The sequence below is a fragment of the Sciurus vulgaris genome (genome assembly GCF_902686455.1).
Source record: "Sciurus vulgaris genome assembly, chromosome: 7".
NCBI lineage: Eukaryota > Metazoa > Chordata > Mammalia > Rodentia > Sciuridae > Sciurus > Sciurus vulgaris.
The window spans coordinates 131,145,819-131,172,750 of NC_136467.1; the positions used below are offsets into that span (position 1 = coordinate 131,145,819).

General features: G+C 38.5%; 1 protein-coding gene and 1 pseudogene across 2 annotated transcripts in view; one reads left to right on the plus strand and one right to left on the minus strand.

Moving 5' to 3' along the window:
- Nucleotides 1-26,932, minus strand: part of LOC306665789 (uncharacterized protein) — a gene marked incomplete at its 5' end in the record, with an annotated part of 729,076 nt that overhangs the window by 259,104 nt on the left and 443,040 nt on the right. The window lies entirely within an intron of this gene.
- On the plus strand, nucleotides 10,213-22,931 carry LOC306666990 (olfactory receptor 2T33-like; annotated as a pseudogene). The gene is made up of 2 exons: nucleotides 10,213-10,389; nucleotides 22,054-22,931. The product of its transcript is annotated as an olfactory receptor 2T33-like (transcript).

The window sequence follows — 26,932 nt, forward strand, 5'->3', positions numbered from 1 at the left end:
AGAAATTTGAGGTAATGCACATTTTAAAAATATTATGAACAACAGCCCAAGACCAATAAGCAAATTGTTTCTCTGAGCAATTCCCAACAATTTCATATGATAGCTATAAAGTGGAACTAAGTGAATTCTATATTTAGCACATAAAGTCCTGAATATGTATTGATATCCTCTCTTCCTTTCATACTTTAAACATTGAGATGACTCAGGCCCAGAGAAATCTATTGTCTCAACTAGAGTTGTACCCCTTGAGAGTAGCACATGGTAAAATTTTAAAAGGGTTCTCATCACCAAATTGTGCCCTTAAGTTTATTCTTAGTTTTTCCAAATTGTTATGGAATAGCATATACTCTGTGCATCATAATATGTTTCCTTAAGATAGGAAAAAACATCTCCAAAATGTCTCCATTAGTTAAAACTAACCCAAATCAACTTAGTTCAAAATCATCACTTCAATTCAGCTTGTCTGAAGTTCTTGAGTTGGTATTTTGAGAGAAGTAATTTTTAATTAAATCTCATCTTCTGACAGTCCACTGGATTATTTAAAATATTTAAGCCCCTAAGCCATGCTCACACTGTACGAGGATAAGCAGCTTGGTCCTGCCACTGAGCAGCAGGCCCTCATCTCGCCAAGGTCTCCTGACAGGAGAAGTCTAAGGCACCATGAAGGAATTCTCAGAACACATTCAGTGCTCCCTGCTCACATCTCTACTATTCTTCTTATGCTGAAATCACAAAGCTCTTCCCCCTTATGTAACATTTCCCTAAGTTACTGCTTTGTCCACACATCTTTCTTTGCTATTGCCTTGTTTAAGCCAAACCACAGTAATACATTTCACACTTCTACATTCTACACAGGGGGACAGAAAGAGGAGCTGTGGCATCTGGTGTGCAGGAGCCTTCCTCCAGCAAGCTATATATGTTCTCCTTTCCCTCTAATTGATCTTCAATGTCCATGCCCACAGGAGAGAAACCTAGGCCATTTCACCTGACTTTGATAACTTGGAGATGAACCCAGCTCAAGCTTAAAGCAAATCCTCCAACCTTCTCAGATTTACAGCTCTTTCCTGCTGCTCAGAATTATCTTTAGGAGGGAGGAACCCAGCTATTCCAGAATAGGATTGAGAGCTCTAAGATATTTTTTAATGTTCACCAAAATCCTTTGATTTTGTAAGTTTGGGTCATAAGGATCAACCAAAAAGCAGGCAGAGCTTACAAGTGTTCAGTTGAGTAATGGCTACATTAGTAGTAGGAGCAATTAACTCCTACACTGTACTTTCCATAATAATTTATTGGGATTAAGTTATTAATCCAAATAAAGTTAAATTATGCTATGATGAAATACTTCCTCCTGTTTGAGAGGCAGACCAACTTTTTGTGAAAATAATAATGTACTCAGCATTTTACTAAAGTGGAATGCAGACTCAGAAATCATGTGATAAAATGAGGCCTTAAATTCAGAGAGACAAGTCTAAACTGCCAGATCCACTCCTGAATAGAAGACTCAGCTTGAAAATTTACTTATGACCTTTACTAAGGATTTGTTGCCAAATCCTTAAAACAAGACTAATTGGAGGAATGTTATGGGAACTGACTGGAAATATGGTCTCATTCTACATAATCTAGTAAGGCATGATCTGTCCAGACCCCTGCACATTCCCTTGACTCAACTTGGAAAAAAATAAATTTGGTTGGGAAACCTGATGGGTCAGAATCCAACTCTCCTGTCTCTGAATGCTTCAGCCTTCTTCACACTGCACCCCCACTTTCAGCCTGCTTCCAGGGAGGGTGCGGGGGGTGGTCCTGCTCTTGCCTGAGCCCATCCTCCTGCTCTTGCATGAGATTCCTCTCTGTCTTCATCTCCTCTCTCCATCTTTCTCTCTGTTGGATCCTCCTCATAGCCATGTAAACATATTTTTTTAAGAAAAAAATGTGTCCATATGGAAACTAATCCTGCTCTCTGAACCAATATAAAATCAAAGACTGTAATATTATAGGGAGCACCTTTTTCTGTTCATAGAGATAGAAATTATTCATGATTAATTTGGAATTATATGGTTGTTATGGGTAAGGTGTTTAAAGAATGTGATCAAGGAGGGAAGCCAGAGTGGAAGAGACTAGTCTGGGTATGTTCTCTTGAATCTGTGAGCTTACACTGTGTGAAGAAATTCTTCACACTTAATGGGTAGGTGAGGCTGGGTTTCCCAGGGTGAAGAGGCCATTCAGAGAAGATGTTGACAGTACAGGGGAACTTGGTATGACAGGCACCTGCAGATTTTGAAAGAGTTGGAGGCCAGAGGGACTAAATAATACAGGTACACATTAGTAACCAGATCTTCAGTATGTACAACGGCAAGTGGTCAGACAGAGCAAGATGAAGAAGGGAGACTCTTTGGAAAGGTACATGTAAATGGACCCCTTAGGACTATTTTAGGAATCTGCTCTAAGTGCTTCACTATGGAAAACTTTCATTGAGGGCCCCAATAATTGGTTCAAATATTTACACTCTCTAGGAAATGCCAGCAGTCCCACCAGCCCCCTGCTTCTTAGTACATGGACCTTTCAGAAAGTGGCTATATTGGCTTAGACAGAGTCAGTGCAGGAGCTCATCAGCATGAGTTTGACCTCACCAGGGTAAACCTGTAATTATTGTTGAGAGAATATTTATTCATCTTTCTGGGTGATCTTATGAATTTATACAGTGTGCAACAAGCAAATTAGGGCACTAAACACTTTCTACTCTTCAAACATTAATTGTTTCACTGTCTTAAAAACAATGTCTTAAAAACAATGTCTTCACATTGTTCTAGACATTGGAAACATACCATTTGTCACTGCAATCAGTCTTTACCCTACTGTACAGAGAAAACTGAAGCTATTTCTCCTCCTTTTGTATCTTCCCCTTACTTCCTCCTCTAACTTCTGTAGTTTGTGCCAGGCTAGCTCATACACTGGCAAGGATGCAGAGTCAAGACCCCAGATTCTGGGAGTTGGGTGGAAGTAGGCTTGTGGAGAGCAGCCTGCAAACTCATTTATTGTGAGAACAGTCATACATTTTACAGGTTTTTTGCCCAATCATAATGTGCCATAGGGGATCAGACCACCAGGTTCCTATAAGGGTTCCTTCGGTAACATTGAGTCAACTTGGGGCAGTTGTTTACTTTCCTAGGTAGGAGAAGTGGAAATCTCCCTGCAAGTTTTCCTTACTCACTTGAGATATTCACTGCTGCCAGCCAAGAACTAGGATTTCTCACAACAAACTTTCTTCTCTCACCTCCTTCCTCCACTTCCTCCCCTCAAATCCCTCCCTCCCATTCACCTCTCACTTCCTCCACTCACTTCCTCCTCTCTCTATTGCCATTTTTTGTCAGTCTCATTGCCACTATTTTATCCCAGTCTTCTAAGAGATCGATATTTTAGTTGCCACAATTGAGTAATAACAGATTGCATTTATCTTTCAGTTCTGGCTAATTTCACTTAATAGCTACCAGTGCTATTTTTCATAGACTTACCATTTACATTTTGTGGCAGGCGGAACCCGGGGCCCAGGGTTACGCCACGTGCATCCAAAGATGGCGACTGGCAGAGAGCAAACGGCGTTCTGATTATGCATGGAGAAAGGCAGAATGTGTTTACAATTGGCTGTTTTATAATCAGTTCAGCTGCCTAGCATGTGGACAGATATACTTTACATGTATGCTCAATCGAGTGATTGCTTGACCTTTAACAGGATTGGATGGACATATCTGGTTACAATTGCTTGTGCATGAGACTGCGTATATATTGAGGGTGTTGTTTGAATAAACGGGAAGCTGCTTGATGAACCTTTGAAGTGTATGTGTCTTCTGTCCCGCTGGTCGGGCCTTAAGCACGAGAAGCAGTGGTTTTAAGTAAGCGAAAAGAGCATCTTAGTTAAAGTGAACTCATTGAGTGGTAAATGTAGGAAGGTGAGGCATGGCTGGAGGACATGTATCATGGTGGGCAAGACCTGAAGGGTATAACTTCCTGCAGTATCTTAGAAAGGAGGGAAAACAAAGTGAAGAAATCCATGGTGCAATGAAGTGAGCAGCTTCCCTCCATCTCACACTTCTGTCATGATATCAGCCTCACGTTGGACTCAGAGCAATGAAGTTATCTGCCCATAGACTAAGCTTCTGAAAATTCTCCTCTAAGTTGCTATTATCAGGTATTTTGATCACAGAAAGAAAAAAACTGAGTAACACACATTGATACTGAGAATTTGGGTCATTGTTTTGACTAACCTAACCATATGTTTCAGAACCATTTGAAGTTGGTTTGTGGGAACACTTTGGAACAGTTTGGAGATTCAGGTTGCAGAAGCTTTAGAATGTTGTAAGCTGAGTTTAATAAGATATTCTGATGGAAATGCAGAAATCCAAAATGAAGATAGTAAAGTCTGTGTTCTTGAGGTTTCAGAGGAGAATGAGTCTGTATTGAAAACTGGAGTAGAGGACATTCGTGTTATGTTTTGTTCATGTCTTAAGACTGTGTGAGAAACTTAATTTGAAGGTGATGGACTAATAAATCTGGTGGTAAAAAATTCAAGGCAACCCAGTTTTTAGGCAGTGTTATTCATTTTGCTCACAGTTTTTATAAATTTCTACTGATAATTAGGATCAGAAGGCAGCAAATGAGGATTATGAAAACTTGTAGTTTGGCCATAAAATTGCAGGTAAACTGGTGCCAAAGAAGGTGTTGTAGTTGGAGAAATTCTATGTAAATAATTTTCACAGAAACAATAGGAAAAAACAATGGCTTAAAGGCATCTCAGGAATTTTCAAGATCTCCATAATGAAGTCTCAAGGGTGTAGCATAAAAAATTCCTTTGAGAGGAGACCACAGGGCTCCTGCTTGCACTGGGTGGTCTAAGTTGTTTCACCATGCCAGCCCCTAGGCACATAGAGGCTACTGCAGACAGGACCTCAGAGAACTCTGCCACTCTTTGAGCTGGTGGTAGACTTTTGCATCAACCACATGGTGCTGGTTATTCAGAATATAAAATGCTAGAATTAATGGGGTCTTGAAGCCTTCAACCAAGATTTCAGTTTTGCCAGACAAAATGTGGCAGGGTAAGAATTTCTTTGAACTGCCCATGAGAACTGTGGAAAGGGAGTCAAAACTGATGTGGGGGCACCCCAAATTTAAAAAGAGAGAGAGAGATGCTAATAATGTGAACAGTGTACTGAGAAAAGCTGCTGGCTTCACAGAGAGCCAGGTTAAATTAGAGGCCACATGGGCTCAAACTGGCAAGGTCAAGCAGGCAGGCATATTCAGGTTCTTTGGACAGTATTTCTCCCCACCACATATCCTAGATTCTGTAAGTGCAGTTATGGGACCTGTATTCTGGTTGGGTTTTGGGTTTGTTTTGGTACCATTCTGTCTCTGTGTGCCCCTGTTTCTCCCTTTTGGATTGGGATTGTTCACTCTGTGCAACTTCATATTGAATACATATAACTTGGTTTTGATTTTCACAGGAACTAACAGACAAGAATTAAAATTATTCTTAGATGGGAATAAGGAAAATTTCAAAGACTTGAAATTTGGGCAGGGCTGGAACTGTGAAGAATATGGGGTTCTTGGAAATGAACTAAATGCACCTTGCATTTTGAGATGGACATGAGCTTTCGAGGACCAGGGGTGGAATGTTATGGTTTGAATGTGCGGTGTCCCCCCAAAGACCTGTTAATGTAAGAATTTATCAGAGCTGACCTAATAAGTCCATCCTGATTTTAAGGGCTGAATTGGTAGTAAGTATATGCAGGTGAGGCATGGCTGGAGGAGGTGCATTATTCAGGTTGTGACCCAGAAGTTTTCATCTTCCCTGTGACCCCTTCCTCTGTTTCCTGGCTACCATGAGTTGAGCAGTGCTTCTATGCCACTTCCTCTAACATGATATTCTGTCTCACCTTCAACCCAGTACAATGGAGTTGCCTGATCAAGGACTGAACTGTTGGGGGCTGTGCCATGTGGGCCGCACTTGGAGGGCACCTGATGGCCAGCCAGAGGTTGCTTTGATCACATTGGCAGTGAGGAGGTTAATTAACATAAGCACACTCAGGTGATTTATCATTGGCCGTATTCAATTAAGTCCATGCACACAATGCATGCACAGGTGTTCCAGAGTGCTCCTGCTAGCACCTGCTCATTTTAACCTTTGCCATGATAGAGCAGCTGGCTCCTCGCCTGATCTCAACTGGCGTGGTCCTGCCCTCCGCCTCCTGGAGGGAATATAAGCGGGCAGTAGGCAGAAGGCAGAAAGCAGCAGCTAGCAGAGAGAAGAATCAGCAGTAAAAAGCAGCAGCTGGCAGAGAGAAGAAGCAGCTAGCCCTCAGATAGATAGCACGTAGTTCACAGGATGCGGGACCTACCTCTAAGAAGAAGAAGTAGAACTTTAAGAAGAAATAGATCTCTGATAAGCGTAGAAGCCTCTCTTTCTCTAAAACTTTCTCTATAAGCAAAGTCTATTTTTCTCTCAAAGCCTCTCTTTCTCTAAAATTAAGCAAGCTCTTTTTCCTCAATAAGCAAGGGAATAAGCAAACAAGCAAGGAAGCAGCACGGGAATAGAAGTAGTTTATTTCCAGTCCACCTCTGATAAATACCCATGCAATTGTTGCTGCAGGCAGCAACACTGAACCTCTGAAATGGTGAGCCAAAATAAGTATTTCTTCCTCTAAGGTATTCTTTTCAGGTATTTTGGTCACAGTAATAAAAACTGACTAATCCATTGAGCTCATCAAATGTATTCAAACAAGTTGATCAAATGTTCAAGGAAGAAATATGTACTCAGTTTACACAGGAACTGGAAATGGACCTAACTTATTGGCATCTGAAACTTATCCAAAACTCCTTGGGTTTCCCACACTGCTGAACCAGAAGGTGGAAAATGGGCTCACTGTGTTTGTCACTTTAATAATTCTCAATTGCCATGAGTAAGTGAATCCCAGTCACCCAGGGTACAGGACATTGTGCTTGAAATACAGAAGATACAGATTTTCCGAAGAAATGATCCCTGTCACTGAAGAAACACATCAGTTCACTAAGGAAAACAAATATTTCTAGTCTAACTGAAATGAAGGCTTGTTTTACCTATTACTTAAAGAAACTTATCGATTCAAACTTCTGGAAAATGGTAAAGGGAAGTGGAACTGTTTGGGGAAAGAAAGTAGTCATAGTTGTTCATTTGCATTTTACTACAGCAACAGGTTCTATATTTTATGTTGATTAATTATTTTTCCCTCATCTCCCACCACATTAAAAAATGGTACTGGTGAATTTTGACCTTATAATTTTTGAGGCAACAAAATTAATATCATTTTATATTAGTTAAAAATATCTTTCAAATTCTCTTGATATTTCTTTAATCTATGTGTTATTTAAAAGTATGCTTTTCAATTTTTAAGCAATTGGGAGTTACCCAGGCATATTAAGGCTTTTAATTTCTCATTAAATTCATTGTGGTCCAATATACCTAGTTATACCTAGTATAATTTTTTAATCTCATATTCATTTTTGTTTTCCTATAGAGCCCTAAAACTAAAATGTTGTCATAAAACTTACTTTAATTTCAATGTGACCTAGCAGCATACCTTGTATCACTTTAATTTTTCTCAAATTTAGGTTTATTTTTGTAACAGAGTTCTAAAATGGAAACATTGTTATAGAATGTCTGTTCTCTTAAATTCATTAAATTCTGTTTTATGGGCCAGAATGCTGTCATTTTTGTGACTGCTCTGTGTGGACTTGTGAAGTTTTTAATTTGCTCTTGTTGGATGAAGTAGTCCATGGAGCTCACTTACATCCAGTTGCTGATGGTGTTTATACTGATCTGCCTCCTGGATAAACTCAGTACTGATGGAGGGGTGCTGAAGTCCATGTCTTTAATAGTAATTCATCTCCTTCTCTGCTGCTCTGCAGTTTCCCTTGTGCATTTTGACAATATCGTTCAATGCATACCTATGAAGGGGTGTTGTGTGTCCTTTGAGAATGGGCCCCTTTATCAGTATCCCTGGCTTCACTCCTGATAATAGAAGAATTGTGGGGGTCTCTAACTTTTCATCCAAGCAGGCAGAAATGTACAGAGCTTGGACCTGACTGCAGTGGCTGGATTCAGAAGAAGAACTGGGACTCCAAATTCTCTGTGTGGCCTGTGCTGCCAGATCCAGGTGGTCAGAATTGGACTGAAATGTGCTGCAGGATTTCAGCTGGTGCTGGAGTGATGGACAGCAGTGCTGAAGGAGGCACCACATACTTGATGTCAGGAGAAAAAAACCTTCCTCCTGCTTTTGCTTGAGTTTCTATTAGGACAAAGTTAGTGGATGTGCTGCATTGCTTTTGTATGTCATGCGAACATGCCTGCATATTTGATAGAAGTATATATATACATGTATATGCAGACATATATAGAGAGATTTTTTTTTCTACTTGACGCAAATACACATACATTTTCCAAATATGCATACAAGTTCAGAAGTCATGACCTCTAATTAATAGTAAATGACAAATCAAACACAGGTGCATTCACTCAACAGACTAAATATTTGAGCAGGTCTGTTAATGCTCTGTCATAACATTGAAAGAAGCAGCTAAATTAACTTTGAATTATTTTCTGTTTCAGATCAATTTTCATCATGTTTAGGCCAGAATCAATAAAAAAACTGTATTAGTTTTTTTTCATTTAAACAATCAGTATGAGAACAATAATGATCAATGGAGAAGGTGATATGTTCTTTTGGGGTGCTTATAAGCATTTTATTTAGTTGCTCCACTAATGCTATAACATAAGCAATTTCACTACACAAATTTTATGAAACAGGGACCTGAAGTTTATTTATAATGGCTATTCAGGATTAAAAAAATGGGTAATGTATAGGAACAGGATGAAGTGCAAAGCAAAGAAAACAAAACGAAGAAATAATCAGGCAAAATTGCGAATAGTTGTAGATTGTTAAAGCATCAAAATCTGGTTGAGGATAGTGCCAAAATGCACATTTAAACAGTGGATTACAACATAGTTTCTCAAAGAGCAATTATCAGGCCTTCAGAGTGACTTTGGTGCTTCATTGGTTTTGGAATCACAAATTTAAAGTGATTTTAGTGCCAAAATTCTTCCATTCAGGTACATCATGCTGGTTAAATAGTAAAGTTTCTTAAAATCATTAGCATTACTTGCATTTCTGTAAAAATACAAATTACTTAATCAAAAGCTGTTTGTTATATTGAATAAAATGCATGAAAAATACTGAGCATATTGGTTACCATTTAGAGATGCCGAGTGAAGAAAATGTACCTGTATTGTCATCATACAATTGCAAAAGCTTAATATATTTACTTCACACAGTTAAGTCATGCTTGTTGAGCCCAAACATCACTGAGCAGATTCCACCTTTGCCTGACACAATTCATGGCATTTGCTGCTCTTAACAAGTACCTCTTCACCTTCCTTTTCACTTTAGCCTGGAGCAAATTTCAGGGGCTTTTTACTGCATCACATTCCTTTACCCTGTTCCTAGCCAGAGATGATTTGCCTTTAAAGTGACAGTGCTCTTGGGAAGGTGTACCTAGGTGGAGAAAACTTCCAGTGAACACCTTGGATTCCTAATGAACATGACAAAGGTGGCCTAGGTGAGAGTCCACAATGCTGATTAAGGCAGGCATTTGTAGTCACCTGTCAGAGGATACACCATGACATATATGTGTAGGGATTTCAGGTCAGTCAATGTACAGGGGAGAGAAAGTGCTTGATTAGAGCAAACATCTCAGGTTGACAATAGGTGCCCAGTTTGAATGGCTTAGAAATGCTCTGCAAGTCTTCTATCCTGGAGGCCTGGAGATATTATCATATAATGAGAACATTTGGTACTAGTGAACTCTGAGAAGCAAGCAAGCTATGTGGTCTGCACATGCACAAAGCCAATTGTACTAGGTGACCTAATGTAACGATATGGCCCTGGAATAGATGACAAACTGTACTGGTTTTCCCATGGAAGCCACTTCTTGCTTTTCACCATTTTGTGTGCTTGTCATTTTAGTAGCTTTCCCCTTAACCCTTATAGCTGGAACCCAATTAAACTTTACAACTGGCATCCAAACAGGGACACTTCTGGACTTGTTAGTGGGAGTAGAAAATAGCTTACTGCCTGGAACAGACTTTGATGCTCACCATTCCTTGGCTGGTACTGATCCCACTGGTAAGATATGGGGAACTCCCTGTCTGACGCTCAACATTATCATTCAGCTGAATTTGATTATTTGCTTCATAAGGCTAAGCATACTGTAAGTTATGATGATGTTACTGCTTTGCTGTCTGAAATAGATTCTTGCTGTCCATGGTATCTGGAGAGTGGGTCCTTAAGACCCAAAGATTGGGAAGACGTATGTAAAAAAAAATTGCATGAGAAGCCAAAGGCTCCTATACCTGTGGTGTATACTTGGCATTTGTATTGAGATACTATCTTAAAATTAGCCTTTACAGAGTCACAAATTTCTCTGGCAGTCTCTAAGACTGAAGTTCTTTCTCAGCCGTCTCCTTGCATTCCTACTCCTTCTCCTCCTCTTTTTCCTCCCCTAGTCCAGTCTCATTTATCTGAATGTCTCAGGCAGGTAGCTGCAGAGGGAGAAATTCATACCTGGACTATCTGCCCCATTAAACAATGCTAATCAGCCAGAATATGAATAATTTCCTTTTGCCGTGTTTAAAAAATTAAGAAGTATAGTGCTGGAGAATGGAATTAATAGTTATTTCATTCTTGATATGATAGAGGGGCTAAGAATGGTTTATGCCATGGTTCCCAGGAATTGAAAAGCATTGGTGAAAATGGTTACTTCTCCTGCCCAAAATACAATGTTTTGCAAGAATAATCTGATATAGCCCATGTTCAAGCTGAGGATAATGCTCAAGGAAATGTAAATATTGATTATGATGACTTATTTGGTGAGGAACAAAGAGGGACATTACAACAATGAGCTCAGTTGCCTCCAAGCTGCCATTGCCCAGATTACAACTTTAGTTGGTAAAGCATGGAGGAGGATCCCAGACACTTGGGATTCATCCTAGTCATTTGCTGTAATTAGACAAGCCCCAGGGAAGTCTTTTATTAATTTTTTAACTAATTGACTAAAGCTATTGAAAGACAAGTAGACAATTTAGAGGCTGCCAATATTCTGACCAAACAACTGGCTTATAAAAATGACAACCAAGATTGTAAGGAAGTGATAAAGTCTATTTACCATAAAGTAAATAGTACACTTTCTGATCTAACAAAGACATGGCACTTTTGGAAACTGAAACTCATAAAGCAGCTTTACTGGCTACTGCTTTAAAGCCCCCCGAGAAACTTTGTTATAATTGTAAAAACCTGGCCATTTTCAAAAGGATTATAAGATGAAAGAGAGGCCATAAAAATAGCCCAATCAGAAGTGCCCAATCTGTCATAAATATTTCATTGGGATAATCAATGCAGATCAAAAACAGACAGATTAGGAAATCCAATTATGGGTCACCTCCCAGCCCAGGGTCAAAGAAGGAGGAACCCTTTTCACCTGCAGACACATGTCTCCTTCACAAGTGTTTCCAATTCAAACAGAAGCTCCTTTCACTAATTCTATTATGCCACCAGAGGGAGCACAAGAATAGATTTGATTACTACTGAAGATGCTTAAATATGTCTCCCTGAAGTTTTTAAAATTGCTATCCAAATTCAAGGACCTCGACTGGATTATTTGTATTCTTGGAGTAGAGTTTTTGGAGTTCTTTATAGATTCTGGAGATTAGTGCTCTATCTGAAGTATGATTGGCAAAGATATTCTCCCATTTTGTAGGCTCTTTCTTCACATTGCTGATAGTTTCCTTTGCTGAGAGAAAGCTTTTTAGTTTGAATCTATCCCAGTTATTGATTCTTGCTTTTATTTCTTGTGCTATGGGAGTCCTGTTAAGGAAGTCTGGTCCTAAGCCGACATGTTGAAGATCTGGACCTACTTTTTCTTCTATAATCTGCAGGGTCTCTGGTCTGATTCTGAGGTCCTTAATCCATTTTGAGTTTAGTTTCGTGCATGGTGAGAGATATGGGTTTAGTTTCATTCTGTTGCATATGGATTTCCAATTCTCCCAGCACCATTTGTTGAAGAGGCTATCTTTTCTCCATTGCATATTTTTGGCACCTTTGTCTAGTACGAGAAAATTGTATTTATTTGGGTTTGTGTCCATGTCCTCTATTCTGTACCATTGATCTACCTTTCTATTTTGGTACCAATACCATGCTGTTTTTGTTACTATTGCTTTGTAGTAGAGTTGAAGATCTGGTATTGCAATACCGCCTGTTTCACTCTTCCTGCTAAGAATTGCTTTAGCTATTCTTGGTTTCTTATTCTTCCAGATGAATTTCATAATTGCTTGCTCTATTTCTGTAAGGTACATCATTGGGATTTTAATTGGAATTGAATACAAATAATCCAGTCGACAAATGGGCTAAGGAAATGAATAGACACTTCACAGAAGAAGATCTACAAGCAATCAACAAACATATGGAAAAATGTTCAACATCTCTAGTAATAAGAGAAATGCAAATCAAAACCACCCTAAGATTCCATCTCACCCCAATTAGAATGGCTATTATCAAGAATACAAGCAACAACAGGTGTTGGCAAGGATGTGGGGAGAAAGGTACACTCATACATTGCTGGCGGGGCTGCAAATTAGTGCAGCCACTCTGGAAAGCAGTGTGGAGATTCCTCAGAAAACTTGGAATGGAACCACCATTTGACCCAGCTATCCCACTCTTTGGCCTATACCCAAAGGACTTAAAATCAGTATACTACAGAGATACAGCCACATCAATGTTCATAGCTGCTCAATTCACAATAGCCAGACTGTGGAACCAACCTAGATGTCCTTCAATTGATGAATGGATAAAGAAACTGTGGTGTATATATATATATATATATATATATATATATATATATATATATATATATATATATAATGGAATATTACTCAGCCATAAAGAATGATAGAATTATGGCATTTGCAGGCAAATGGATGAAATTGGAGAATATCATGCTAAGTGAGATAAGCCAATCTCAAAAAGCCAAAGGATGAATGATATCGCTAATAAGTGGATGATGACACATAATGGGGGGAGGGAAGGGTTAGTGTTAGGGTTAGAGTTAGGGTTAGAGTTAGGGTTAGAGAGGGGGACAAGTATGGAGGAAAGAAGGACTGTATAGAGGGAAAAGAGGGGTGGGAGAGGCGGGGGAAGGGAAAAAATAACAGAATGAATCAAACAACATCACTCTATGTAAATTTATGATTACACAAATGGTATGCCTTTACGCCATGTACAAACAGAGAAACAACATGTATCCCATTTGTTTACAATAAAAAAAATACATTATAAAAAAAAAAAGAAAAAAAAAAAACAAATTCAAGGACCTCTACCTAAAGATACCTTTGGTTTAATTTTGCCGTGCTCCCCCATGGCTATAAAAAGGAAAATTTATAATTCCTGGAGTAACTGATTCTCATTTTACTGATGTAATACACATTCAAGTGTGGTCTCATATGCCATTAAATTTCCCACAAGGATCCTCCATATCTCAAAATAATTGTCATTCCTTACATTACCACCCAACAACCCCTAAATGAAAGAGGGAATACAGGTTTTGGTTCCACTATTATAGGACCATGTTTGCATATTACTAAAAATAGAGCAAAATTAACCTTTTGTTCAAATGAGCAGTCGATCATTGTGTTACTGGCCACTAGTGCTGATGTTACAGTTATACCTGTCTCAATGTGACCTCGTGCATGGCCCTTACAGAGGGTCACCCCAGTTTTGAGCATAGGACACAATAATGAAGAGGTGTCTAAATCTTTCTATGGTTGTGATGCTTCCCCCCTTCAAACACACAGCAAGTTATTACTCATATTCAACTGTACATTATGGAAAGTCCCTTTCATTATGGGGCAGAGACAACTTACACAAGTTACAAATGTCTATGGAGTTGCCATTTTTATAGGCACCTCAGCAGAATTGACCACCTCGCCATTAAAGTGGAAGGTCACTGCTCCTGTCTGGGTGGAACAAAGGCCTTTGTCTATAGAAAAGATGGCAGCCACAGAGGGCCTCATTCAAGAACAGTTACAATTGGGACATATCAAAACTTTTACCAGTCCATGGAATACACCCATTTTTATCATAAAAAAGAAATCAGGGAGATGGAGATTATTACAGGATTTAAGAGAAACTAATAAATGTATACAACCTATGGTTCCACTTCAATGTGGGTTGCCTAACACTAATCTAATTCCTCAGGTTTTTTTCTTATATGCAATAGACTTAAGATACTTTTTTTTTTTTTTTTACTATTCTTCTCTTTCCTGATAATCAAGAAAAATTTGCCTTCACGTTCCTGTTTTCAATCATAAGCCTGCTGATGGATATCAGTGGAAAGTTCTTTCTCAAGGTATGTTAAATAACCCCACATATGTCCACATTTTGTAAATAAGGCTCTTCAGCCTTTCTCACAATTATCCTCAAATATTCTTATTTATCATTATATGAATGATATTTTGATTGCTGGGCTCATACTAGCAGAAGATACTTTAACTAAATTGCAACACATTCAATTACAATCTGGTCTCCATGTGGTCAGAGAAAAAAAGTCAATAACTCCCTATTAAATATTTAGAACACAAGATACTTCTATGTTATTCTATTCCTCATATTCCAAATTTGACTCTTCCTTCCAAATTTTTCTTAGTTCATTTACAGCAATTTTTAGGACATTTAAATTGGGCTCGACCATATATTTCTTTAACCTACTGATATATTGTTGTCTTTTTTTAGATTTCCAAAAAGCAACATAATCCCACCAGTTTTTTTTCCAGTTAACTCCTGCAGTGACTGCAACTCTTCAGTGTGTTAATGAGAAATTATCTACAGTTCTTATAGACAGACTCACAAAACTCAGTGTTCCTTCATCTTTAATAATTACAGGAAAGCCTTATGCCTTTGCTGCAGTTGTTGCCATTTATAATCAAAAGTTGTATGTCATAGAGTGGTTGTATCATCCTCATTTTTCAGGAAGAAATATTCTCCCTTATGCTGATACCTATGCTTAATTGATCTCAGATGGTAACAATTTTATTTTATCTCTTATAGGAACAGATATTCATGTACTTTATCTTACTTATGGAAAGACTTTACATTTACAGTATTTATGATTTTCTTCATATTATCAAGTTCTCTTAATTGGATTTTTAGCTCCTATTGCCTTCCATGCACCTCTGGGTGAATGCCTTTCCTTGTTGTGTCAAGTCTCTCATGCTCCTTCTTCTATAATCTCCTACATTCCACTTTCCAATGGGATTACTCTCTCTACTGATGGAGGAAAACAACAGGCTGTGGTATCTATATTCACTAAAAAAAACAATGTACTGATTATTACACATTGCCTAAAGCTTCCCCTCAGTTTGCAGAATTAGCTGAAATTATTTTGGCTCTTTGTATGTTTCCCACTGCCTTAAACATCATTAGAGATTCTCAGTATATAGCCAAGCTGATGCCTCCTATTTACTCTGCAATTTTGTCACCTCATTTGGACTCTAAGTTGTTTTCCCTATTTATCATTCTTCAATCTCTTTTACAGGATTTTACAACTCCAGTATTTCTTGCTCATATATGTAGCCACACTAAGATTCCTGGATCATTTACTGAAAGAAATGTTCATGGTGATGCTGCTATAAAACTATTTTTCCTCTCTTTTCAGATACCATGGAATCACACAATTTTTTCATCAAAATGTTCATTCTTTTTTTTTAAATGTTCATTCTTTAATAAAATTTTTTCTATGTTCTATCAACAAGGTCCATCTCATCATTAATAATTGCTCTCATTGCACTCCCTTTTATTTCCCCTTGGGAAACTATAAACCCTCAAAGTTTACACTCTAATGCCCTTTGGCAATGAATGTGACTTGTTTTCCTCCTTTTCATCCCTACTCCTTTTTACATGTTATCACTGAAACATCCTCAGGCCTTATATGGGCCAATGCACATCTTTCAGAGAAGGTCTCAGCCTGTATCTCTCATGAGTTCCTTTGCATTAACACCATGCATTTAAACCTCATTGTTTAAAAACTGGCAATGCCGCTGCTTATACTCCTAGTGCCTTTGTTAGTTTCATAATCAGTGGAATATAATTCTAACTCATGGAATTTCTCACAATCCTACTGAGTTGAACATAAAAATTGCATGTCTAAAACATGACTTTAAATAAAAGTGGAGGACATAAACTTGCTTATGTTAATATATGCTCTCAATATTTTCTTGTTCACAATAAATGCTCTTAATGTACATTATGAAGATAATGCACATCACTGGTCCTCTGCCTTGGATAGACACTTTACCCCTAGGGAACCACTACCAAAGATTTATACAAAATACCAAGTTCCACTAGATCTGATTTTGTGGGACCTTGTACATTTGATTATATGGGGAAAAGGATAGGCTGCTGTTCTTACTCCTAAAGTTCCTGTATAGATTCCTGACATGTGTGTGATACCCATCAATCACCATGAGTTGGCAACAAGGACTTCACAATCTGATTCCCAAATTCCATTTGACCCTGAATGAGGAGGACCCTGATTCCAAGAAGGAACCTCCAATAAGAACAAGAGGCCCAAGAAACCCTCAGTCTTCAAATCATCTAGTGACTTGGGGGATAAAAAAGTTTCAAATCTGCTCAACAGTTGCTAGCCTAGCCTAGATGGGTTTAGAATATACCCCGGAAACCTTAGTTACAGCTCTGTCAAACTTACCCAAAATTCAACAACTATGCTGGTTATTATTGTGTTATTTCTCTGTTGTTGTATTCCTGTTGGTGGTGCTTCAGTACTTATCAAAAATTGTTAATTCTTTTAAAATTTGTATCTGTCAAACTATTCTTGATAATAAGGCTGCTATTGATTATTTGCTGTTGTTATATCATAAATGATGCCAGGAATTTAATAACATGTTTTGTTTCATTTTAACTGATAATAGTAACACCATTAAATGGGAATTGGATCATCTGAAGGACATTGTAAATAAGGCAAAAGAAGATAATGGAGGTTGGAATTTATTAGATTGGTTAGCCTCATGGCTACCAAAATTTATATGGATCAAACATCTTTCCTTGGAGAATGTTCATTTACACTTGCCTTATTATGCTGTGCTTGTTTTTGCCAATGTTTGCCTTGTTTCTCCCTCCACCTTCCTTAAACAGAAGACAAATCATACAAAATAAAAAAGGGGAATTGTGGGGATTTCAGGTCAGCCAATGTACAGGGGAGTGAAAGTTCTTGATTTGAGCAAACTCCTCAGGTTGACAGTAGGCGCCCTGTTTGAATGACTTAGAAATGCTCTGCAATTCCTCTGCCCTGGAGGCCTGGAGACATTTTCTTATAATAATAACATTTGGTACTAGTGAACTCTGAGAAGCAAGCAAGTTATGTGATATACACATATGCAAAGCTAACTACTATGTAACCTAATGTAACTTGATATGACACTGGAATAGATAATAAACTGTACTGGCTTTCCCATGCTCCCACTTCTTGCTCTTCACCATCCTGAGTGCTTGCCTCTTTATTAGCTCTTCCCTTGACCCTTATGCTGGACCCCAATTAACCTTTACATATATGTGACTCATCAAGTATGATTCTCTGCTATGAAGGTGAGTCTGATGTGGTTGATATATTTTTTCTAGTATCTTAGAAAGCTATTCCTAATGATTATGTGTCTGGTGGTATTTTACACATGAATTTTGAATTGCGAAGTAGCCTTTGCAAAACTTTGCAAAAAAATGATGCAAAACAATTCTCCTAATTTTCCACATAAGATTTTGAAAATATAAGATGCACTTTATGTCCACCCAGGCCCAAAATCCAAAAATCAAGTCCAAAAATCTTCTTGAAAGAGTCATCAATTTGGTCAAATGATTAAGCTCCTGTTAGTGAATTTTTTTTCACAGAATCATGTGACTGCTTCTAGATGGAGAATGTTAATTTTTTTGTGTGGGGGGCAAGGTATAAATTGTTGAATGTCATGCCAATATCTAGAACAATGATGTCTGTTTTCATGGATGAATAGGGAGAAGGAGACTCTAATCAGTTTTCCTACTAGCATCAGAAAGAAAATGTTCTTGAGCTAAACAGACACAAAATTCCTCATGTCATTTATAAACAATGAGCCTAAAATGGACAATTTTTTTAAAATGAGGGCAGGATATACTGTTAAAACAATAGAAAAGTCGCTTTTTTTGTGGGCAGGGCACTGGAGATTGAACCCAAGCTTACCACTGAGCTTTATACCCAGTCTTTCATATTTTTGATTTTGATTTTGAGACAGGTTCTTGCTGAGTTGCTTAGGACCTTGCAAAGTTGCTGAGGTTGGCCTCCAGCTTGTGATCCTCTGCTTCAGACTCATGAGTATCTGTGATTACAGGCATGTGCCACTACATTAGGCTCCCTTTCTCTCTATAAAGGATGCATAGCTGGATAATTAAGTATAATCTATCCCCAATTCCTGGAGGTGAAAATTCCCCCCCACTTTTTAATTATATATATACAAATTAAAATTTATTTAGTCCACAAATTGACCAAAAGAGGAATTACTCCTAAGCATAGGCATAAAATTCCCCCCCCCATTTTTAATCTATACACATACAAATTAAAATTAATTTAGTTCACAAAGTGACCTAAAGAGGAATTACTTATAAGGAATCACTCAAAAGAGGAATTACTCAACATTCTCATAATTTTCAGAATTGTCCTTGCCTTTTATTCAGGGAATAATGACTTCAATTAGCAAGTGAATGCAGTCATTTGTCCATAATGCCCCAAATCCTTTATTTTTTAAAAATGCTTTGAACAAAGCACAGTGAAGATTACCAAGTTTCCATAGCTTTATATAAATGAAAGAACATTAATACATTCAAATTAAATTTCTATTGTTATCTGACTTTTATAGCATACCATAAAGCATAATTTATTAGGATATTATACATCATAATTTTCACAGTATAGGAGAAGGATGATTATTTACTTGTTACATTTTCTCCTTTAAGAGCCATAGTTCAAATTAAAGATATTTATTTAGACACAGATCTGTGTACATGTATATATTAAGTAGGTTTATCTTTTGCTCTTCTTTCACATAAAAATACTTGTAACACTACTTTTTCTTTATCTACTTTTATCTCTAAGAATATTTATTCTGAAAATATCTAACCATTTAGAATGAGAAGTTAATTCTTTTCAAATCTTTGAATTTCAGCTTCAAGTTGCAGTAGACTTTGGTTGAATGATCAAATTGACATTTTCTGTGACTTTCAATCTTCTGAACACATAGGGAAAATGGTAACATGATCTAGACTAAAAACTAAAATTAAAGCTAAAAAAATTTCATGAATACATAAAATCTCTTGGGAAACTAATTCTAAGATTTCTTACACTTTAAACATGTAACTCGTTGAGTGATATGTTTGGAAAATTTATAATTCAAAGCATAAGAAATAAAATTTAAGTAAATTGCTCTCATAAGTATAAAATGATGGTGAAAATATTTTTAAACTATGATTGTAGGTTAATTTTAGCATACATTAAGGTTCATATATGCCTGCCCAGAGAGAAAATATTATTCCTAAAACTATCTAATATCCCACTAGAAACACCCTGTTGATCCTGAAAAGCTGCCTAGGCAGCAATACCCCAAGTCCAGTAATCCTCCAGCTGTAAATTCTGCAGCCACAGGACCACTGTGTCATGATTTGAAGTTGTAGGGGAGGTTTTGCAGTCCAAGAGTCAGCAGACACCAGTAGTCCTACAGGAAAGCCTCCTTAGCTAGCATGCAAAGCAAGGGGCACACACTCTGATGAGGAGTGCAAGTCAACCCAGATTACAGAGAACTGGGTCCACAAAATCTCTGCCTATCTTGCCCACTTTTTGCCTACAGGATTCATTTCCCTGACATTCAGTGCTTAAGCAAGCCGTCTAGACATGCAGGTCCTACTGTGTGTTGTATATATTCTCATCTGAATGCTTCTGTGGTGGATGTGGCATTGTCCTTATGTAGATCCCTGACACGAAACACCTATTTGTAAGGTCACTGTGCAAGAAGTGGGTCCTGCCTGACACCTAATTTTCACAGCATCAGAATACTAAAAAATCACTCCCCAATCACTGCTTTTTGAAGCAGTGACACACTTTCTTCATGTGCAGTAATCAATGACCACACAATTTCTACAGGATGGGCTCACACATCTTCATGACTTCAAAGCTTCAAATAAAATCGGTCTGAGCTGTCCTTGCCAGAGAGATCTAAGATCCTGTGTGTGTAAAAATAAGTGCATTTGTGTATTTTTCTTCTGATAAAGAGAGGATTGGCTCCTTAGAGCTATGGAATTTTTTAGTCTGTATAAGTTTTCAAGTTTTGCTTTTAGTAGGGACTTAAAAATTTGTAAACACTCAAAACATATTACTTATGCTCAATGTATAACAACTTTATACCTGCAAATCCTTCCAAATGAAGGTGTGCTCATTTTTGTGGGCATTTAAAGTTTTTATTTCCAAAGAAAGTGAATCTGCTAATTCAATTTTAAAATAAAGTACTGGGATATGGTTAGTTTTATTTTATGCTCATGTTTGCTGTGACTATTTGTGGTCTTTTGTGTATCCATATAAATTTTAGGATAGTTTTTCTACCAGATTATCCTTGGTATTTGGACAGGGACAGCATTGAATCTATAGGTCACTTTGGGTTGTATGGGAATTTTAACAATATTTTTTATTCCAGTCTAAATCATGGGGGTTCTTTCCTTTTTCTTTGTTTGTTTCTTCTTCAATTTCCTTTACAGGTGTTTCATCATTTTGGTGTAGTTGTCTTTCCCTTACTTGGTTAGATCTATTTCCTGGTGTTTCCTTTTTTCACAGCTGTTCTCAACAGTACTGCTGTCACTACCTTCCCGTTAAGCCCACTTTCAATGTACGTGAAAGGTCCTGATCTTTGTATAGTGACCCCGTATCTTGTTACTTTACTGAAATCTTTTATCAGTTGTAATAAGTAGTGGCAAATGCAAATTTAGGTATTTAAAACCATGTGGGATTTTTCTTTTTAAATATATTTGAATCTTTGTGACCAGTAGTGACACTCAACGGAAATGGAACTGTTTGGAAGCTATTTCCTCATCCCCATCACCTGTTCTCCTCAACAGTCCCCAATGTCAGATGGAACATTGATCAACACCATAGCTGCTCAGTCTGCTGCCTCTCTGTGTCTTCAGTATTTCATGCAGCAGCACACTGTGTAGGGCAGATAACAAGCCCAAATCTACCTTGGGAAGAGTGTTCCATCTCGTAGAAGGGGTTGTATGCAAACACTGGAGGTTTCAGAGCAGTATAAAATAAGAATATCTGAGTCTCAAATAAGAGGAAAGCATCCATAAATTACTTGAGATATTGTCAGTGTTCAGAAGAAGAATTTCCTTTTTTTAGATTCATATTCCTATGTGTGATTCTTGGAATGTTCAGTAAAATAAACATTTCTTCTTGTTTATTTTTAAGAGGAGTCTATCTTGAAATTATGTAGTTATCCTAAAAATGAATATAAATCACTATGACACAAATAAATATAAATGAAGACTTCTAAGTGTTTCCTTAACTGACTCATTGTGGTTTCTGTATACATAGCAAACACTAAAAACGAGTGGCACAAGTAATATAAAAATATTAATGTTAAATCTTTACCACTAGGAAATACATAACAACTTTTGATATTTTCATCCATTTTGGCAATAATATCTTATGTGAAGTACACATACAACCTCAGTGAAGAGGTTAAAATTTAAGCTAAGAAGTGGAATGACCAGCAAATAAAAGCACAACTGGAGGTAGGGCTTTACATCAGAACAATGGATTTCATACCTGTCCAGGTGCAGAAGCTATGCAGTCACACTGAGACTTCTGGGTGATAAAAGCCCTCCCTTATCTGTTTTCATACAGCATATAAATCTTGAAACTATGGAGAAGAGAAACACCACCTCCAACTTCATCCTCATAGGAGTATTTGAGCACATGAGACTCCACCTCTTTCTCTTCACAGTGGTGCTGGCAATCACCATCACTTCTCTCATGGACAATGCCCTCCTGATTCTCCTGATTCAACAGGACCTCCAGTTCCACACACCCATGTATTTCCTCCTGAGCCAATGATGATTTCCACCACTGCGCCCAAAATGGCTGCTGATTACGTGACTGGAAGCAACTCTGGGTGGTGGGGAGTGCTTCCCCTTAGCACCCATGCCCTATGACTTGTATGTGGTTGTATGCCACCCACTGCACTATCCTATGCTCCTGAGCAGGCCACTGTGTCTGAGTATGACTTAGGGTCCTGGATTCTTGGAGCAGGTGATAGGCTGATTCAGGCAACTGTTGTCTTGAGCTTCCTGTACTGTGGTGGGTGTGAGATACACCATTTCTTCTATGAGGCCCCCATTCTGTTGTGCTTGGCTTGTGATGACACATCTATCTTTGAGGATGTCATGTATGTGTGCTCTGTATTGATGTTCCTGCTACCCATCTGACTCATCCTGATATTCTAAGGTCTCATTCTGGCTGCTGTCCTCCACATGTGCTCCACAGAAGCATGAAAGAAAGTCTTTGCCACCTGCTCCTCACACTTGTCTCTGCGCTACAATTTTTATCTTCATGAGACCCAAATTCTACAGGTCAGCTATCCACAATAAGGTGCTGTCAGCCTTTTATACCATCTTCATCCTGATATTGAACTCCCTCATCTATAGCCTTAGGAACACCAAGGTCAAGGGAAGTTTGAAAATGTGGCTGGAAAATGTGCAAATATTAAACACCACCAAGCTTAGTCTTACTTTTCAAGATGAACCTAAGTTCCTGACTTTATTGATGTTTCAAATATAATCCCTACTTTAGTAATGAATAAAGAGAAAGTTTAGTTCATACATCAGCATCATTAGTAGTTAATGATTGAGTCAATTGCACTGAGATATATCATTATTGAGAATGTATTGTTTCCTAAGCTTGTGAAACAATGTCTATGTCCTACCACATTCTGAAATGTAAGTGCTATTGACACCACTCCTTGCTTTGTAGATAAAGAAATGTAGAAAAGGAAAATTGTATACTGTTCCCAATGTCACATAGAAAGTATTTTAACTATGCCTTCAGAGTTTTTTCTCTAACCTCATATATTTTATCTGTCCATTAATTTATTTTCCATGCTGTTTACCATCTCTGTGAATTTGTAGGAACTACTTATGGGGCCTCCAAAAAAGACAAACAAAACATTACTTTTTAGACACAAGGTAAAATATTGGCAATTAATATATATAAGATGGAGAAAAAAGATTACTCACTGCTAAACCAAACACAGGAATTCTGTACCCATATGGCAAAAGTTCATCTAAGGAATTTTCAAGAGTCGTGCAGGAGGTAGTGAAATTCTAGTGGATCTCAAGATGTAGGAAGGCTGTTTTGAGAGTCAGGCACACATTCAAGCCACAGGCCCCCTGACTGTGCTCCTGGGTTTGATGGAGTTTAGGAGTTATGACTATTAGTGCTGGAGCAAAAATGCTTAATTCCCTTGGACATCAGTAATGCCAATGGTCAAGAAACTGTAGTTCTGTCCTGTTCCATCAACTTTGATACTAGCTGATTCTTGAGTCCCATGCTGGGTATCAAGCTTTGTAATAGTCTCAACTTCCTCTTGCACCTAACAAGTTCCCCATGTCTGAGCATTCACAGCAGACACACCAGTCTCCATCCTGTGATAAATCCTCAGCCTGCTCTGAGGATTGCCCCTTCTCACTGCTGTTACAGCATGCATCTGTGTAGACAAATTCATAGATATACATGTATCTTAATGACATAGGATCAACAGAACCCATTCTACAGTGTATTTGGTAGGTGTTCAATCTCAAATCTAACCCCTCTTGCTATAATCAGAAGAAACTTTACTTATGCAGAATTATTCTGAGGGATATATCTCTGAGTCAATAGATGGGGTTCACCAGCCATCAATTTACAGTGGATCTGGGGATAAGGGAAGTCTCAGCCCCAGCACATTTTCCTGCAGTTGGGAAAACATCCCACCTGTGTAGGGACCTGGTAAAATACTCATGGCTGTCTGACTTATTGAGACAGGTTCACTGGGCTCTGTTCAGCAACAAATCTGGAGGAGGGTCAGGCATCTCTGGCCACTTCCACAGCCACTTGGAAACTATTCATTCAATGCCAGAAGCTTTTGGGTAACTAGGAAGGGAATTGAGACTTGGGGCCCTGGTTGACTTCTCACACAGCCTGGGTGCCATCTTTGGGTTTTTCTCAGGTCCATCCAGGTCAAAATTCCTGCCAACAGTATTGGAGTAATCACAAGACTCAGGGAGCACTGGGATTAGGGAAACATGCTAGTGACAAAATAACTGTGGTGGACAGAATTTGAGGCAAATAGCATTTTTCTTAAAATCTGATGGACACTTGAAGAAAAGCAAGCACAAATTCAGTCTGAATGTGAGAATCAATACCTATTTATTTAATGCATAAACCTACAAATGTCAAGAACATTTGAGAAATTATGACTTTATCAAATGGGCAAAATAAGACATAAGCTACTGACTGAAAAATGTGTGCTCTCAGAAAAATAACTCAAATAGCTGTCAGAGAACTTGAAGCAAACAGAGAAATAACACAGGAGTTTATCAGATGCACTTGCTACATTGAAATCATAAAAAGAATCAGAACACAAATTCTGGAACTGAAAAATATAAGGTAGAAAATTTAGAAATGCTTTAACTAGAAACCAAAGCAGAATTAAGCAGAAGATAGAAAGGGAACTAAAGAAAGGCTAATGGAAAATACACATTCAGGCAGCAATCCAAGATGGCAGACCAGAGGAAGGTTGCATTCCTTGTTGTTCAGTAACTTGAGTTTCAAGCAGAGGAATATCTGTTTCAGACTTTGCTGCTCATTGATCCCAAGCTGATTTTGCCCATTTGTCCACCTTGATCACCTGCAGTCCGCCAGCATATCAACTACTTTTGAAGTGCAGATCACTCACTGAGTGCTGCCTATCATCTGTCATTTGCCTGTTTGTTTGCATCTTGCCTGCCCATCACCTGCCTTTCACCTACCAATCACCCACCACCTGAGGTCCACCTGCCAATTGTCTGCCGGTAGCCTGCAGACCATCCACAGACTGCCCGCAGATCACCAGCTGCCTGCTGTTGTCTGGAAGCCCACTGACACAGTACCCACGTGTTTGGTTACATGTGGCTGCCACCCATTTGGGACAACAACCAGAATATGCAGGATCCCCATTGCCACTGACCATGCCCCACCTCCAGGACCCCTCGGCCTGACTGAAGGCACCCCCTATGAACTTGACACCCTTGCCCTGAACTGCAGCTCCCCATTTGCCAACACATTTTGAAGCTAGTGCAGTCATCTTGGATTATCCTGGAAGCAGAAACTTCCATCTCTAGGTGGCACCTGAGACACCTGCTGGAGACTAGAAGTTCATTGTCAGGTACCTCTCATGCATTAGGATACTGAAGAGTGGGAGGCTTTAATAGGATATGACTGTTTTAGTGCTGATTTTTTTTTCTCCTTTTTGAAAAGTTTTTATTTCTTTATTTTTCTCACTCTAAATTCCTTTTGAATTCCTGTTTCCTCAGAGTTTCTTTCTCCCTTTTCTCATGCTAACAACCAAATTCTTTTGATTCCACTTTCACTCTTTCTATGATCTAGTACTTCTCTATACATTTTTACCCCATTAACACTTACATCCTACACCCCTCCCCATCTTCTTTGTCAACCATTAGAAATGGTAGACCTCATTGCAAATCTGTTGCCGCCCACAGCAACAATCCCGCGGATATTTATTGGAGGTGGACTGGAAATAAACTACTTCTATTCCTGAGCTGCTTCCTTGCTTGCTTGCTTGTTCCCTAGCTTATAGAGGAAGAGAGGCTTTGAGAGGAAGAAAAGGCTTTGCTTAGTTTTAGTTTTAGAGGAAGAGAGACTGCTTTGGAGAGAGAGGCTACACTTTCAGAGATCTATTTCTTCTTAGAGTTCTGCTGCTTCTTCTTAGAGGTGTATCCTGCATCCTGCAAACTAAAGGTGCATGCCAGGGGTGCGTGGTAAAGGCACTGTCTATCAGAGGTGCTTCTTAGTGGTGCGTCCCACCTACTGCGATCTGTGATCTGCGACCTAGAGGTGTGTGCTGAGATGCATCCTTACTCCCACATTCTGCCATGTGCCTTCTGCCTTCTGCCTACTGCTTACTGCTTACTGCTTATATTCCTTCCAGGAGGTGGAGGGTAGTGCCATGCCAGTTAAGTGAAGATCAGGCGAGGAGCCAGACGCCCAATCACAGTAAAGGTCAAAAACGAGCAGGCGCACTCGGGAATAAATGTGCACATGTGTGCATGGACTTATGTGAATACGACCAATCATAAAGCACCTGGGTGTGCTTATGTTGACCGACCTCCTCACTGCGGATGTAATCAAAACAACTTCTGGCTAGCTGTCAGGTGCCATCTTGGCATAGTCTGCATAGCATAGCCCCCAACACGAATCTATTTATTATACTGTAGATAATAATTAAATTTATCCTATCTGTTTATTATAACAATATTTTTAACATCTTCATAGTTGCTATATGATTTAGGGCTGAATATTGTCTGCTCTGGGTCCTGCTAATATTGATCTCCATCTTAAAGAAGAGGTCTTGGAAACCTGTAGGGTCAGTATAAGTCTATGGGGGAAACCACAATACCCCAGATCTGCATTGCTAGAGGGAAGATACATGAACAAAATGGAAAAACAAGAGAAGAGTTCCTATATTAAT